The following is an 18,063-nucleotide window of genomic DNA, read 5'->3' on the forward strand; positions in this document are numbered from 1 at the left end:
TGCAGTATTGCTTCTATATTTTTCGAAGAAGCAACCTGATATTCCTCCATATCAGCTTCTATCATCCATTCCATTTTTCTGCAGACCAAGTACCAAATGCTACATCCCATAAGGAATTGTACTGTCATCGACTATGTCTTGAACGAGGAGTGGGTTCACCATGCGGACGCTGGAGCTGTGAGAGAGGAATGTGGAGGATCTGATAATGCCAGTGACACACGTGCGGCAGCACACGTACGGTGTAGCAACAGATTCAGTGATATTATAGACAGAGTCTGTCAGAAACGCCAGGGCTGCGGAAATTCCACCAACCCGACATGTCCCATCACTGAGGCAGTAATTATGATAAATGGCAACAGTGTCGATGGCAGAACACAGGCCACTAAGGAGAAAGCTTTCAGTTGCTGGATTTGACAGAGAGTGATGAGCATCCCACTTCTGCAGCCTGGGAACTGACACAGTCCAGTTAGTGGAAATCTCGAGTTCGTTCCACGAATCCTGATGTGAATTCCACTGAAACAGGGATAAATACGCAATTCGTACACATGGCTAATGTAATAAACACCATTTGTTATGTGGTATGTTTCTGTAAGTCTATAGCGCTAAGCTAATATATTACAACAGATTGTTTACATGAATGGAGGGTAGGAGGGGGGTGAGACTTGATGCACATTTAAAGAAAACACATTTCCATAGTATCAAAACTTTGCTGACGGTTATCCGCTAGGTTAGTAAAAAGTCATAGTGTTCGTCCGTCGTTCTCTCTCTTATCTTATGTTCTGTTTTGTTACTATTTTTCTCAAAAAGGTAATTCATATTGTGATTAGAATACAAAAGAACTCTAGACTTTTCAATATTCATACGAGGGTGAGTCAAATGAAAACCTTAAATTTGTAATAACAAATCGAAATTTCGCGCCGTTAATCTGTAAGTTGGTAAGCGTGCTACAAACAGCGTGTAGAATGGCCTTAGGCGGCAGCATAGTGCAGATGCACACATACCGTTGCAGTATCAGTATAAAGATGGCCGCCCCACTTGCGACTTGCACCAGGGAAGAACAGCGTTCTGTTATTCGGTTTTTGCGTAGTGAAGGTGTGAAACCTATTGAAATTCATCTACGAATGAAGGTTCAGCACGGTGATGCATGTTAGTCACAGAAGCAAGTCTACGAATGGAGTAGGAAGTTCGTGCCGGCCAGAGTGGCCTAGCGATTGTAGGCGCAACAGTCTGGAACCGCGCGACCGCTACGGTCGCAGGTTCGAATCCTGGAAGGCGCAATGCATCAACACAAGAATGCACCTGTCGCTGGGTACTACATTCAGGTTGATGACAGTTTATCACATTAATGTGACTGGGCAGTGTATATATTGGCGTGGGATGATTTGAATACGAGTTGGTAACAAGCGTTAACATGTATGAACGCCATGCTAATTCTGTCTAAAGAGTATAAAATACGCACAGGTTCCGCAGAGATGAGAGAGGGAACACCCATATGGGCTTTAGTCTTCTTATGCACATATACGTGCTTGTGGACCCAATGAAGCTCGTTTACAATTTAGTAATCACTTCTTTAGAAACTAAGGCTGGAAATACTAGATGTATCCAATAACAGCCGGCCTGTGTGGCCGTGCGGTTCTAGGCGCTTCAGTCTAGAACCGCGTGACCGCTACGGTCTCAGGTTCGAATCCTGCCTCGGGCATGGATGTGTGTGATGTCACTAGGTTAGTTAGGTTTAAGTAGTTCTAAGTTCTAGGGGACTAATGACCTCAGCAGTTAAGTCCCATAGTACTCAGAGCCATTTGAACCATTTTTAGGAAGTTTGCAAATGGTGTGACTTCAGTGGAAGATGCTCCTCGTCCAGGTCAGGCACAACGAGTTGTGACTCCACAGAACATTGCAGCAGTTGAAGCCATAGTGAAGGAAAACCGCCGAGTGACACTGAATGACATTGCAGCATGTTTACAGATTAGTCATGGGTCAGCACACCACATTGTGCATGATGTGCTCCAGTTTCACAAAGTGTCTGCAAGATGGTGCCACGGCAGCTGACTCCTGAAATCAGAGAACGACGTGTTGATGCTTGTGAAGAACTTCTTCGGCGATTTGAACGAGAAGGCGATGGCTTCCTTGCAAGAATCGTTACTGGGGACGAGACCTGGGTTCACTTCCACCAACCGGAAACGGAGACAGCGAGCAAGGAATGGCACCATTGCTCATCACCAAAATCAAAGAAATTTCGAACAGAACCATTAGCAGGGAAAGGTTATGCTGACACTCTTTTGGGACGAAAAAGGTGTCATTTTGGAGCATTACATGCCTAGAGGGACCACTGTCACCAGTGCATCATACACAGATCTGCTAAAAAATCATCTGCGGCCTGCAATAAAATCAAAGCGACGTGGATTGCTGTCAGCAGGTGTCCTTTTGCAATATGACAATGCAAGGCTCCACACTGCCCGTACAACAGTTGCAGCAATCACAGACCTGCATTTTGAGTGTCTTCCTCATCCACCATACTCACCAGACCTTGCCCCAAGTGATTTCCATATGTTTGGACCACTCAAAGATGCAATGGGGGAAATGAAGTTCCGTTCTGATGAAAAGGGACGCCACGCGGTGCATGAATTGTTGCGCGGACTACCAAAAGAATTTTTTTCTAAAGGAATTTATGCACTTTGTAAGCGCTGGAGGACTTGCATTGAGCGTGGTGGAGATTATGTAGAAAAGTGATACAGCTTTGTACCATTACTGCACAATAAATAATATTTTTAAAGAATATATAAGGTTTTCATTTGACTCACCCTTGTACAAGCGGAACGCTACAATTTATCCGCTTCAAATCTTAACCTGTTAGTAGAGTATCTATGGAAATTCTTTTACGTATGGGCGCTATCTTTTAATTGCTGGCTGCATCCGCCAGAGAGTGCTAGTGTAGAAAATGGGAGCTACAACACTGCAGAAGCTCAGGCGTGTCCTTCAGTTTTAAAAAGCAGTCGGTAACTGGTATTCAGCGAGCATTTCGCACACTTTCACCAGGAGCCACCCAACAGAGTCTCCATTTATGTCTGGTACAAACAGTTTGAAGAGAAGGGCTGCATTTGAAAGGCAAAAGTCCTGATCTGCCTCCTGCGTCGGACAAAACGTTGATCACATTCGAGCTGCACTTCAGCGAAGCCCACAGAAATAAACTCTTCGAGCTAGTCGTTAGCTTCATATCCCACAAACAATCATTTCCAGAATCCAGCGTAAACACTTGCTCATGAAACCGCAGAGATTGCAGTTGGTCCAGACGCTCAGGAAGGATGCACAACGACACGTCACTGAGATTAATTTTTAGTAGCGAAGTAACGTTTCACAGTAACGGTAAAGCTAATCAGCACAATGTTCGTTTTTGGAGAAGAAACATCCCCATTTATTCATTCAAAATGAGTGAGTCTCGTCAAAGGTCAACATACGACATTCAGTGGCTGTGTTGTAAAGTATCGTATTCATCCGCCTATACCAGGCAGCGAGTTTCAATTACAATGTCCTCCCCTGTACGAGACTGACATAACGTGTATACGAGTACAGGTTGTGACGCAGGAAAAACGTCATATAGAAGTTTGGGTCTAGCCTTGAGTTGTGCGCGATTAGCCAAAGCGGTTAAGATGACCACTCTCGTAAAGCGGGGAATACGGGTTCGAGTCATTGTCATCGTTCCCTTGTACAGCTGACGGTTATTCGTTTTCGCAACTGCGAATGCATTTCGTATTAAGGTCAATGTATTCTGCGCAATGGCGAGGGAGAAGATTTGCAGCTCCTTCTTAGTCATGAATATAAGTCACAGATCTTTGCTAACTCGACATGCTCTGTTTGTGGCTACTGTAAGAAGACTCCAACAGCTTCATCTTGCAACAATATGGCGCACCTCCTCACTTCCACTTGGATGTGCGGGAACACCTAAAGACACGCCGGCCCAGGCTAGCGGTTCCGAATCTGGGGGTAATCAACCACTGAGGGCTAATATGAAATTTTCTGAAGGGTGAAAACAAAAGGCTTCGATTTTGTGTCGGTAATGAACCTAAATTATTTCTAAAGGTCATCATTTCATAAGACTGATACTGATTATATAAGTTACCAATGATTACTTTTGTTTCAAACAATGGGACTTAATGTGTGACACAAGGTGTTAGGGGTTGTGGCCCATGTTCGATTCCCGGCCGGGTCGGAGATTTTCTCCCCTCGGTGGCTGGGTGTTGTTTTGTAGCCATCATCATTTTATCCTCATCGCCATGCAAGTCGCTGCATTGGCATCAACTTTCTACCCGGCAGGAGACCCTAGGCACACGAACATTTAATTTAATAGTTATTATTATTATTATTATTGTTATTATGTCAATAGTCACACAAAAAGCAGTACCAGCCTGAAGTCTTCCAATTTGTTCCAATTCAGAAGTAAGGAGTCAGGCAATCAGATGATTTATAAACAATAAGAACAGTGCACACGTTTTTACTTGGTTGATTTTATATGGAGGTGCAGAGTATGGGTGAAGCAAGTGTCGCTAGGGAGAGAATTGGCACAGAGGTACCATGTTTTATAACAAATGTCTCCCCACAATGTGGATAGTTAGCTGAGAAGGAGCTGTAGGCAGCATCTGAGACGCACAGAGAATTGCCTCATCGTTGTTAAAAAAATGTTGTTTGGAATAAGCAGTGTCATGGTCTCATCCACTCACTACTTCGTGGTTTAATAAAAGACCCATTGAAACTCAATATCATTTATGTTACGTTATTTAAAAAGTAAAAGAGTTCAAATTAAATTATTTTTCATTCTGAAGTTTAGTTGGGCGCTGTTTTGATGGTGGTGGTGGTGGTGGGGGGGGGGGGGGGGGAGGGGTTTACTAGGTAACGTCTAATTACATTCAGGACCTGAGGTAATAGTTTCAGAAGGATAGGGAACCGCTGGTCTCGATGACGGCCACCATGATCTCCAGACTTAACACTTTGCTTTTTTTTCTGAGGCAGTGTGAAAGATAGTGTTTGTCCCATCCCTGACACCATTCTTGCCCCAGCTACGGCAGCGAATCAAAGGTGCGAAAAGTCCATATCACTGATTTGTTGCACAAGGTTTGGGAAGAGCATGGATTATTTTTCGTGTGGTTCGTGGAGCTCATATCGAGTCCCTGTAACCAGTAAAAAACCTCCCTAGATACTCTGTTAACAGAATAAGGTTTGAAGCCAATAAGTGGTACCGATCCGGCTTAATGAATTTTTGAAAATGTAAAGCTATTTTGTGCTCACTCAGTACAACGAACAGAATATTGTTACTTACTCTGTACAGTAAATACTCAGAACCTTGCTATTTTTTCCAGTCGGCAGATCTAACGGCAATAAAAATGACTGTATAGAACGCCAGTGTCATATTGTTGCGCTGCTTGAGTTAATGTTTTTGTGAGAAGGCGGCCGAATATTCGTGAAATTATTTCGTTTGTGCCACAGATGAACATACCAAGATAAACAAAGAACATCCTATTAAAATGATACGGGAATTACCTACTTCGACCCTCATACAGGTGAGGACAAAACCGCAAGTTAAGTAAACAGTTCGGTGAAGACAGTGTTAATCTACACTAGTCACGTATCTTCGTAGAAACAAAATACATTCACAAATACTTGTGAATTTAAGGAAGTGCTACGCTTCGTAGTATGTAAAAATGAAAACATTATACCTAATTTTTCAAAACCACAGTTTAACTTGAGAGAATTGGGTCTTCGTTTATCTACGGAATAAAAAATATATGAGAACTGTTGCGCACCAACTTTTATTTTAAAGAAATTAATGCACAATTTTTATCGGAAGCATTACAAAGGATTTATTTCGGCAATAAGATCTAATGACTATATAGAAAATAAAAGATGTCTGTAATATTCGTTTCTTGATTCACTGCTCGGCAAAAAACATCGAATCGTCAGTCCTAGTAAAATATTTGCGTCACTAGGATAAAATTACAACATATTTATCACTGAATACTGATACCGACGCATATTAGTGAATGTTATTACTTTTATATTTTATAAAATATTTTTGTCGGAGTACCATTTAATCAGGAATGTCATTTCATTTCTACATAAAGTCGCTACATTATAAATCGATGTAAATAAATATATTTCGCAGATTAAATTCGGGCTTGGACCTGGTTATTGTGAAAAATATGTCAACACAACAAAAACGAAATTTCGTTGATACCAACGCCACCTGTGAGCAAGATCAAAAACGTTTGTTGCACTATGTTCTCCATTTCTTTGAAAAGAAAGCTGTTGCCGGTCCTTAGCTGATAATATTGTAGGAAATAACTCTTCCTGTAGGACAGAAATCTTTACGCTGTCGTTACAGAACTCAGCCTGAACAAGCGACAGTTGCGTGAAGGAGTGGCTGGAGGCCATTGTTCGACGCATTTGGCTCTAAAACTTTCTGCAGATGATGACCTATTACACTTCTCTTGTACAAGGTGACAATTATTGCACTATATGAAAAAACACGTATTAGTTACAATCTACGGCGTGAACACACTTTATTCAACATGTAAACTTCACTACAGATATTCACATTTAGGTCATGACGTGTTCGATATGCCTGCCATCATTGGCGATGATGTGAAGCAGACGAATAACGAAATTCTGCATGACTCGCTGAAGTTTCGGAACATCGATGCTGTCGATGACCTCCTGAATGGCTTTTTTCAACTCAGCAGTGGTTTTGGGGTTGTTGTCTTTAATATGGCCATACAAAAACGAGTCGCACGTGTTCAGGTTCGGAGAATATGGCGGCCAATCGAGGCCCATGCCAGTGGCTTCTGGGTACCCCAGAGCCAGAATGCAGTCCCCGAAGTGCTCCTCCAGGATATCAAACACCTGCTTCGATGGGCTCGGGTTCCGTCTTTCATGAACCACATCTTGTCGAAATCAGGGTCACTTTGGATAAAATGGATGAAATCATCTTCTAAAAACTTCACGTACCGTTCAGTAGCCACCGTGTCATCAAGGAATATCACACCGATTATTCCGTGACTGGACATTGCACACTCATTCGTTGAGGGTGAATAGACTTCTAGATTACGAAATGCGGATTCTCAGTCCCCTAAGTGGGCCAATTTTGCTTACTGACGAACCCATCCAAATGAAAATGGCCGACAATAACAAGGCGCGTGCAAATGCGCATGATAATTCCCATCATGCCCGGCGGCCAACCGTGGAATTTGAACGTCCTAACGCAAACCGTTCAGAAGTTATGATGATTTTATTTCATACAGCTCAATAATTGTCATCAATATGGCATCTTTTAGGAAAATAGTTTAAAAAATTGTACCATACATCACAAATATCTGTGGACAATGGTGAACTTTATGGCCACCCATCTATAGTGGAGTTGTTGTGTTTCTTGTCCTACGAATGGACAGACATGTTTCTCCCTTCCTGTCACTTGCTAGATATTCGTTTCAGCATACCTACTGTACGTTTTATCATCGACGAACTGCCTTATCTGTTCATATCTAGGCCTGCCCTTTCGATATTTGTATCATCACTTCAATTGCAGCCCGACGCAAGAATCTCGGACTCTCAATCAACATTATTCAGCTTACATCGTGAATGTCTTAACTTGTATTCCTAGTCTTTACATGTCTTGTGTTGCGGACTATTCTTGGATTTTGATACTGTATTGTGTTCTGCGTATTTTGGTTGTAGAATAAAATGCACAGCAAGTAACAGGCTGATATGCTCCGATACTGAATTCATACCTCTCTTAGATAGAATAGGTCTCCTTCAACCGAACACAACACATAGCCTAATGATGTAAGTGCACTGTTTAGCACCACACTATGTGCTAGACCAAAACACAAAATAATTCGTAATGAATGAATATTATGGCATACATGTAATTATAATGTTAATTAATTTGCCATTCTATGACGTTCGTTTACCTGTAATATGGTTTCACGAGAGATAATTCTTTGTCACTAAAATTCGGAAATACACATCAGATGCAGTTCAGAACTCTGAGATTTCCATTCAGAACATGTCTAAAATAAAATAGAGGTTGATTGTTAAATTCTTTGGATTAGAGCCTGACAATAAATACAGATCGGAGGAACTTACCACAGACTTTCTGAATCAAATCCTTATTTTCAGTGTGAATTTAGTCAAACGAATGAAATAAACAAAACCTGAAAAAAACCTGTCATACGTTTGTGTACAAATACGGAATGAAATAAGTTACAGGAACATATGACACCCTCTGAATGCTTCTCGAAATCATGTACACCAAATGAGCTGCGTCGAATGTTTCTCTAACATATTTTATTTATTATTTTTGGAGAAGGAATTTCACAAAAGATTTGATCTTTTTTCAATTTTTTATTTTATATTCTTGTTCAGGAAGCATGAAGCACAATATATTTAAATGTCAATCGCTATTTTATTATTATTAGGAGTATATAGAGTAAGATAAAGCAGAAGAATTTCAGTTTATGCAGTAATTTGACATATGTTTTATTTTTTCAATATGATAGAAAGAATTACATAATTTCTACACCAGTGTAACTTTTATGTGCAAAATAGTTAGGCCATGAAGAGATGAACTTTTTGACATCTCATTTACATAGCTAGCAGCAAATGTTCGTGAAATATTTCAATTTTCTCTGAGACACCTAATTAAGTTTTTTTAATTATCCTAGCTACTTTCAAGCAATTAAATCTTTCTTTGCGAAAATAGATCTCACGCTGGTCATTTCAATATCCCATTTGTCCATTTCCTATTGTTCAATTGGCTATGAAAACTGGGACATAAATCCGTTTATAGGGAGCCCTGTGTTCGCTCCGCTCAAATTAATTGAGGAAAAAGAAAAGAAAAGGCATGGGCTACTTACATTCTTACCACGTCATACGACATTGCTTTTTGGGTAACTCACCAAAGGTGAGTTCAAAAGCGTGTAATATGAATTACTTGTAGTGTAAATTCAAGAACGTGCTGCAGAGGCACTAGGGGGTATTAACTACCGCTTGCTAATGTATGTGTTCCTTTTGGGAATTTGTCACAAATAACATTTCTCTGTATCAAACCCATAGCTCAGTTCATGGAACAAATACTATAAATGAGGGTATCATTCAGACAACGCGACTGTTTAGTAAAATTTGACTTCTGACCGTATTCGTCACAGTAATGCGACCTGTATAAATATGTGTGGTAAACTGTATCCTGTTTGATTACACGTAGCTAAAACAGTCCGTGAATTACGTTATACACTTCAGTTTATATAAATTTACATGGTTGTGACTAGTCTGGTATTATTTATTAAATGAAAATTTGTTTCCATTCCTGTATTTCTTCCATGCCCTTGAGGTACATTTCAGTTAGGATCTGCAGAAGAAATTAGCATAATTTTATGGCATATTCTACATTTTTACGAATCTCCTTACTGTAAATCTGTGGAACAAACAGTAAATATTTTTCATTTGTGGGGCTACAGTGTCCGTAGTCAGTGCATAATAGGCTACTTTCCTATGTTAAAAATGTGGTTCGAGTTGTTGTTACTCTGATTGATTATAACATTTAAATGGCATTTACGGTTAGTATTCTCACAAAATATCTGTAATTTTTATGTAATTTAAGCTTATAAATCATTAAATACCAAGATCTGTTCACGTTATCGAAAAAGTTCTGTAATTGGCGAATGCTCTGGGCGACGTCACAGGCTATTCGTAAGACAAAGCTCTATACTTGTGTTAGCCGAAGACACGAGGTTTTCACGTACTTTTATCGCAAACAGTTTAGCTGTTCAGTGATGGAAAACGCAATTACAACTTTTAAGTAACAATAGAAAGGAATTTTGTAAATGCTGTTAGTGGAAGCCTTGCGAAAGTTGATGTGTTTATGTTCCACCCATTTAGAGCGGCGATATGTGCAACGACGGACATTCTTTCCCCTGCTTCCTGCAACATCATTAAACTTGCTCAAAACTAAGGAATGGTAGAACTTTTGCAAATGGGTCTGTATATTATAACTAGATTGTCGACTATCAGTCATGAACTACGACCCAATGCACAACAAAACTATTCTTGGCAAAACTTAGTGATGATTTCCTGTGTAGAAGCGCTCACCAGCGATACTGTAGCCGTCAGGCGTTCTGTGGCGCAACGGATGGCGCATTTGACTGCACTTGCACGGGTCATGTGTTCTAATGCTGGGAGAGTCATAAGGTTTTGAAAGTTTTACACGAAATACGAAAGTAGCGTTAGCAAGAACTGGTTGTAGCAGTTGTTTCGATTACGGAATGTATTACATATAGCTTCACATTAGTCTTAATCTGAGAAACGGTCAACAGAGGATAAAAAAATGGTTCAAATGGCTCTGAGAACTATGGGACTTAACTGCTGTGGTCATCAGTCCCCTAGAACTTAGAACTACTTAAACCTAAATAACCTAATGATATCACACACATCCATGCCCGAGGCAGGATTCGAACCTGCGACCGTAGCAGTCACGCGGTTCCAGACTGTAGCGCCTATAACCGCACGGCCACTCCGGCCGGCAACAGAGGATAAATGCATTTATTTGCGAGCAAACAATTCACTCTTTTGTAAAACAGTTCAACTACTGAAGATATCACCACACGTCCACGGTGAAACGAGGTGTAGGACTATAAGGTTACATAGAAAGATATAAAGCGTGTACAGCATGCAGGTGACACAAACGTAATGGCTGTGATGTTTGTTACAGTAAATTAACATTAACGTCTGAAGCAGTTTACTTCATCCTTATGTAAGATGATGAAACTGCAAAAGTTTAAACAATAAGGATCCTAGCTGGACAGTACGAAGATAAAAAAAAACTTATTTCTAATAAAGTAAAAAGTGTGTGGTCACATTAACTAGAAAATCTCTCTTTGAACCTGTTGAGCGTGAACAGCAATTGCAAATGTAGGCGTATGCAAACAGCAAGGAAAACACAAGCCGCCCGGTGCGGCCGTGCGGTTTAGGCGCTTCAGTCAGGAACCGCGAGACCGCTACGGTCGCAGGTTCGAATCCTGCCTCGGGCATGGATGTGTGTGATGTCCTTAGGCTAGTTAGGTTTAATTAGTTCTAAGTTCTAGGCGACTGATGACCTTAGAAGTTAAGTTGCATAGTGCTCAGAGCCATTTGAATCATTTTTTGTTTTGTTTTGAAAACACGAATGATCGGTGTGATGAAGTTTTGAAATTGTGATTCGGATTTCGTATGTGAGGTCTGTCGAGTCGTTTTACAAATAAGTTAAAATGTTCTTACGGGTTAGATTCGAATAAGCGATCTATGGACAGCGTCTTATGCTATTCGATGGTTTACAGTTCCAACAATTGAGCTACCGAATAATTGAGCTGTAGTTAGGTAAAACGACAATTTTCGGTAGTAGTTTAATTTCGTTGAATGTCGCTATCCTTCGTTGTAACAGTGGGAGAGCATATCTCGGAGATAAGTTAATGTTAACTACACAGTGCAACTCAATTTTAATGAAGTTAGTGAATTTGTGCGTCGACGTGGTGGCAATTTGCCGGTACAGTGCAACCACACTTTACGCATCATGTCATTCTCTGGAATACTCAAAAACAACTTTTCAGGAGTTTTTGTAGATGTATTTGTTCAAAATGTTCAAATTTGTGTGAAATCTTATGGGACTTAATTGCTAAGGTCATCAGTCCCTAAGCTTACACACTAATTAACTTAAATTATCCTAAGGACAAACACAAGCACCCATGCGCGAGGGAGGACTCGAACCTCCACCGGGACCAGCCGCACAGTCCATGACTGCAGCGCCTAAGACCGCGCGGCTAATGCCGCGCGGCAAATGTATTTGTACAGTATGGTACTACACACCATTTGTAACCGATTTCCCTAAACGTAAACTCCAAAAAAAGACATCAGTGTGAAATAGCATTCTGATAGCAATGTGCGGCTATTTGCTGATGATGCTGTGGTGTACGGGAAGGTGTCGTCGTTGAGTGACTGTAGGAGGATACAAGATGACTTGGACAGGATTTGTGATTGGTGTAAAGAATGGCAGTCAACTCTAAATATAGATAAATGTAAATTAATGCAGATGAATAGGAAAAAGAATCCCGTAATGTTTGAATACTCCATTAGTAGTGTAGCGCTTGACACAGTCACGTCGATTAAATATTTGGGTGTAACATTGCAGAGCGATATGAAGTGGGACAAGCATGTAATGGCAGTTGTGGGGAAGGTGGATAGTCGTCTTCGGTTCATTGGTAGAATTTTGGGAAGATGTAGTTCATCTGTAAAGGAGACCGCTATAAAACACTGATACGACCTATTCTTGAGTACTGCTCGAGCGTTTGGGATCCCTATCAGGTCGGATTGAGGGAGGACATATAAGCAATTCAGAGGCGGGCTGCTAGATTTGTTACAGGTAGGTTTGATCATAACGCGAGTGTTACGGAAATGCTTCAGGAATTCGGGTGGGAGTCTCTAGAGAAAAGGAGGCGTTCTTTTCGTGAATCGCTACTGAGGAAATTTAGAGAACCAGCATTTGAGGCTGACTGTAGTACAATTTTACTGCCGCCAACTTACATTTCGCGGAAAGACCACAAAGATAAGATAAGAGAGATTAGGGCTCGTACAGAGGCATATAGGCAGTCATTTTTCCCTCGTTCTGTTTGGGAGTGGAACGGGGAGAGAAGAAGCTAGTTGTGGTACGAGGTACTCTCCGCCACGCAGCGTATGGAGCACTGCGGAGTATGTTTGTAGATGTAGAAGTAGATGTAGATAGTAGGAGCAGCGAACTAGCCAGTGACGTCACAGGCATCATATGACTCGAATGGCGCGTTTTAGCGGGCGTTCAAATTATCTGAATTTCATTTCCGTTTTTGTAAAAGAATACTGAAATTCAAGAGGAAAAAAGCATGTTAGGATCATAAAATTACATAATTAATCATTTATGACAATTTCCTGAAAACAGTCAAATAGCCTATTGCGTTATGTATTTCAAATACGTTCAGTAGCTACAAAGACGGATTGAAGATACCATAAGTGTAGATATCAATATGTCTATCTATCTACCCGTCCATATATTGTTTACATCAGTTCCCTATCGAAAATATCCACAGGAAGAAATTTTGTTACAAACATTTTTGTGTTGCTAGTACACGAGAAATGGCCCTGTGAAGTCCGAATGCGGTAAGTTTTCTTAAATATACTGTATAGACGTGACACTTGGTTATATCTGCAATACGAACCAGCTTTGAAAGCCAAAAATACAATTGAATCCCTCCTAGTATGAAATGGAGATACCTCAGAGGAGTCCGCAGCTCGTGGTCGTTCGGTAGCGTTCTCGCTTCCCACGCCCGGGTTCCCGGGTTCGATTCCCGGCGGGGTCAGGGATTTTCTCTGCCTCGTGATGACTGGGTGTTGTGTGCTGTCCTTAGGTTAGTTAGGTTTAAGTAGTTCTAAGTTCTAGGGGACTGATGACCATAGATGTTAAATCCCACAGTGCCCACAAGGGAACCTCCCCCTTACATCCCCCTCAGATTTAGTTATAAGTTAGCACAGTGGATAGGCCCTGAAAAACTGAACACAGATCAATCGAGAAAACAGGAAGAAGTTGTGTGGAACCATGAAAAAAATAAGCAAAATATACAAACTGAGTAGTCCATGCGCAAGATAGGCAACATCAAGAAGAACATGAGCTGAGGAGCGCCATGGTCCCGTGGTTTGCGTGAGCAGCTGCGGAACGAGAAGTCCTTGGTTCAAGTCTTCCCTCAAGTGAAAATTTTAATTTTTTTCTTTTCGCAAAGTTATGATCTGTCCGTTCGTTTATTGACGTCTCTGTTCACTGTAATAAGTTTAGTATCTGTTTCTTGCGACCGCACCGCAAAACTGTGCGATTAGTAGACGAAAGGATGTGCCTCTCCAATGGGAACCGAAAACATTTGATCGCAAGGTCATAGGTCAACCGATTCCTCCATAGGAAACTCCGTCTGGTATATTCTATATGACACTGGTGACGGCATGTGCGTCACATGACAGGAATATGTTGTCGACCCACATAACTTGTACACTTGGCGAATGAGTAAAAAGATTCTTCTACCTTGCCCGATTTAGGTTTTCTTGTGGATGTGATAATCACTCCCAAAAAAGTGATGAAAACATAAGAGTTTGTCACATAAACTGCAACAAATGAATGCAAGCAACAGTTTCACAGTCGCACAGTTTTCCCTGTGCTCTGTCAAAACATATGTTTTTAACGTTTTCATATTTTTCCGTATGTAGATTGTCAAATCCTGTATATGTCCAAGCAAATCTGAATATGTCCTAGAATTTTGGAGAGTGAAGTTAATTATGTGTGATTGCCTGATCTTTGATAATTGTCGGAAAATAAAAAATTAAACTTTTTACTCGAGGGAAGACTTGAACCAAGGACTTCTCGTTCCGCAGCTGCTCACGGAAACCACGGGACCACGGCGCTCTGGAGCTCACACTCTCCTTGATGTTGCCTATTTTACGCATGGACTACTCAGTTTGTATATTTTGTTTATTTTTTTCATAGTTTCACACAACTTCTTCCTGTTTTCTCGATTGATCTGTGTTCAGTTTTTCAGGGCCTATCCACTGTGCCAACTTACAACTAAATCTGAGGGGGGTGCGATGGGGAGGTTCCCTTGTCACAGTCATTTGAACCATTTTTTACCTCATGGGATATCATGAACGTCAAGTAACGAAAACAGTAGTCTGGAAAACATTCGCCATCGACTGGAAGTGAATCTGACACGGAAAATACTATGGCGTCATTTCTGGCAAAAATCCGTATAACAGTTACCTATATTTTATTTCATCAAAAAATTCCTCCTAACTGAAAGAAGAAGAGTCAGCGGAAAATACAGGACGGATGGGCGTCGTCGATTTTGATCAAATATGGAGAGACGAGTGGATAGGTGGATAGGTATCAGAAAGCTGGTCTGACGAATATGTGTCCTGCACAAGCTTTCTAGGCTAATACCAGTTATTTATCGTATGGTTGCGTGACCACTTATTTGCTCAAGTACCATTATTTTAACAAAGATCACTGGATTTTCTGATCATACGGTTCAGAGGTTCAAAATGGTTCAAATGGCTCTGAGCACTATGGGACTTAACATCTGATGTCATCAGTCCACTAGAACTACTTAAACCTAACTAACCTGACATCACACACAGGCATTCCCGAGGCAGGATTCGAACCTGCGAGCGTAGCGGTCTCGTGGTTCCAGACTGAAGCGCCTAGAACCGCTCGGCCACACCGTCCGGCACGGTTCAGAGGAACCATACAATTTCATTATTGTAATAAAATATCAATTTTCATCAAATTCTTCTCATCTGAGGACCTCTTCGTATTTTAAACTGATGAACCAGCGATTCAGCCACTATTGTTAATGTCGTTCATGAGGGTATTTCATACCACTAGGCTAATACATCTTTTCTCCATAGTGTTCCTATAGCGTTAATAAAATTCGCCCTACAGTGACGGATATGGGAACTCTTGACCGAATGTATTTACCTGCCCGTGGGGCATGTTGGACATTTCATACTTACCTGAGATTATTTTCACTATAGAAAAAAACTTTGTCTATGGGTGAAGAATAGTATGAGCAAATGATGGTTACTGAGTGTATATAACACTAGTGGAACTTTTCAGGTGAAAATGGAACATAGCATTCCCAGACGACGCTTGCGCGCAGCTAATCGCCATCTTTCGGTCTTTGAGAAACATCGAATCACTTGCATGATGGACCTAGGAGCATCATACCAACGCATCGCATGTAACCGAGCGAGGTGGCGCAGTGGTTAGCACACTGGACTCGCATTCGGAAGGACGACGGTTCAATCCCGCGTCCGGCCATCCTGATTTTGGTTTTCCGTGATTTCCCTAAACCACTCCAGGCAAATGCCGGGATGGTTCCTTTGAAAGGGCACAGCCGACTTCCTTCCCCGTCCTTCCGTAATCTGATGAGACCGATGACCTCGCTGTTTGGTCTCTTCCCCCAAACAATCCAATCCAAAAATCGCACGTGGATATGGCTGTAGTGCAATGGTTGCAGAAAAAGTAGGGACGAGATGGGTTCAGGACAACAGAGTGGATAGTGTAGTAGGACCGGGTCCTTCTGGAAAAACTACACTTTGAGCAGATCGTAGGACTGTTCGACCAACTCTGACGAATGGATAGATGCATGACAACAACTGAAATCCAGGCAGAGGCTACAGGCAGAGTGTGAGCATGAGCCGTTGGAAACAGATTACTGGAAGTTGGGTTGAGATCTCCAGTTGCCTTGTGTCGCCAACACCATCCCACAGGAAACAGAGGCTTGCATTGTGTAGCGTCAGAGTTACGTGGAACAGGGATTGGCATTCTTTGGTGTTCAGTGGTGAGTCTCGCTTCTGTCTCTGACGATCAGATCGAAGCTAACGTGTCCGCAGACGACCTGGGAAAAGACCATAGCAAACGGCGATGCTCGACACTTTTACCACTACAGCTCTTTGAATGATGACGTGGGGAGAGTATGACACTATGACTGATTTGGTAATTGTTAAAAGGAGACTGTACATTCACAAGTATGTGGCAAGAATGTTAACAGTGTTTAAGTAGACTTGACTGTACCTATGATCAGGGTACCTAATGAAATTTTCCAGCTTGATAATGCAAAAACCTACAGTGCAGTTCACACGTTAAATAAAGGGATAGCCAATAAATTTTGGATGGACGCAGTGCTCTCTTTCGTGTGCGGAGTTCTGTCACCTGGCGCCGGCCAGTGTGGCCGAGCGGTTCTAAGCACTTCAGTCTGGAACCGCACGACCGCTCCGGGCGCAGGTTCGAATCCTGCCTCGGGCATGGATGTGTGAGATGTCCTTAGGTTAGTTAGGTTTAAGTGGTTATAAGTTCTAGGGGACTGATGCCCTCAGATGTGAAGTGCCATAGTGCTCAGAGCCATTTGAACCATTTGTCACCTGGCTGTGCGCTTCCCCCACCATCACGCCACGCAGTCAGAGGGGCAAGAGGGGAAAACTATGAATGCGCCGCATTTAGATGACAAAGCAATCGCGCATGGAACACTGAACGTTTTGCATACAGCTTGGTTTGTGTTTCATAACAACGGAGATTACAAATAAACAAAAATTCAGTATTATTTAATTATTTTTGGCACGCCGCAGACATAATATAATTTATATCTGGTACAAACTCCCGGCCTGTGGACAGAAGCACACAATTACGCAGATTTTTGTTAATCGAGTTTCCACGTAATCGTAACACAATTACTTTCATAAACGAAAAAACCCTTCATGCACATATGTTAATCGAAACACTGTATCACGTTTGCAACCTCATTCTGAAGACGAAATTATTCGCTAGGAAAACAACGTAGAACTCCTGTCGTAAAGGAATTTGACTTTTAAATGGGGATTGCATTTCAGATCGATAGGTATTAGAACGTACAAAGGGGCTCTTTTAATGCAAACGGCAAAAGATGTCGAAAACAGCTCAAAAACAGGTACGAAATTGACAGTGCCCTCAAAATGTTAAGAAAACTATTCCTGTTATCCTTTCAACGCAACAATTCTTCAAAATTCGTATTTTCTTTAACGCCCATCAGCTCAGAGAAATGGACAACTTTTTTATGTCAGCTGTTGCTCCTTCCACAATGCGATTTTCCTTTTAAATACAAGCCCAGCAAATGAAAAATTAGTTACGACGGCTTACTATGGGCAGTGCACAGTCAAGTCTACTTAAACTAAGAGGTCTGCAATCCATTCTGGATGATATAATTTTCGTTTTGGTTTTCTGTTTTCGTCGGAAACCCAACGATAGCTGGTCTTAAATCGAAAAATCGTCCAAGGCATGCCCCTTGACTTCACCTAAGTTCTTTGGAATAATATATAAAGTCTCCATACTCATCGATCAGCTCCGTTAGAAGCTATTGCAACTTACAGTGTAATAATGCGCCCGACTTCAGAAAATTACCATTTCATTACGTGCTCCATGCCTGCTAATTCAACACAAAGTGCTTC

The sequence above is a fragment of the Schistocerca serialis genome, chromosome 3 (assembly GCF_023864345.2).
Source record: "Schistocerca serialis cubense isolate TAMUIC-IGC-003099 chromosome 3, iqSchSeri2.2, whole genome shotgun sequence".
NCBI lineage: Eukaryota > Metazoa > Arthropoda > Insecta > Orthoptera > Acrididae > Schistocerca > Schistocerca serialis.